This window comes from Arachis stenosperma, chromosome 10 (genome assembly GCF_014773155.1).
Source record: "Arachis stenosperma cultivar V10309 chromosome 10, arast.V10309.gnm1.PFL2, whole genome shotgun sequence".
NCBI lineage: Eukaryota > Viridiplantae > Streptophyta > Magnoliopsida > Fabales > Fabaceae > Arachis > Arachis stenosperma.
Genome location: NC_080386.1, coordinates 59,906,299 through 59,906,806, shown reverse-complemented (window position 1 = coordinate 59,906,806; position 508 = coordinate 59,906,299). Strand labels below are relative to the sequence as shown.

Sequence of the window (508 nt, the reverse complement as noted above, 5' to 3'; positions counted from 1 at the left end):
AAGCCAACGTCCAAGTTTGATGGAAGAAGCATCTCCATTTCTGCCATTGGAGCCAATAACTTTGAGCTGAAACCTCAGCTAGTTGCCTTGATGCAACAAAACTGCAAGTTTTATGGACTTCCATCTGAAGATCCTTATCAGTTTTTAACTGAGTTCTTGCAGATCTGTGAGACTGTAAAGACGAATGGAGTTGATCCTGAAGTCTATAGACTCATGCTTTTCCCTTTTGCTATAAGAGACAGAGCTAGAATATGGTTGGATTCACAACCTAAGGATAGCCTGGACTCCTAGGATAAGCTGGTCACTGCCTTCCTGGATAAATTCTTTCCTCCTCAAAAGCTGAGCAAGCTGAGAATGGATGTTCAAACCTTCAAACAAAAAGATGGTGAATCCCTCTATGAAGCTTGGGAAAGATACAAGCAGCTGACCAAAAGATGTCCATCTGACATGTTTTCAGAATGGACCATATTGGATATATTCTATTATGGTCTCTCTGAATTTTCGAAAA

At 40.6% G+C, this 508-nt stretch overlaps 1 non-coding gene across 1 annotated transcript; it reads right to left on the bottom strand.

The window, feature by feature from the left end:
- Positions 1 to 345: 345 nt before the first annotated feature.
- LOC130958842 (small nucleolar RNA R71) lies at positions 346 to 449 on the bottom strand. The gene has a single exon (XR_009077945.1). It is a non-coding gene; the product is annotated as a small nucleolar RNA R71 (small nucleolar RNA).
- Between the last annotated feature and the right edge of the window lie 59 nt (positions 450 to 508).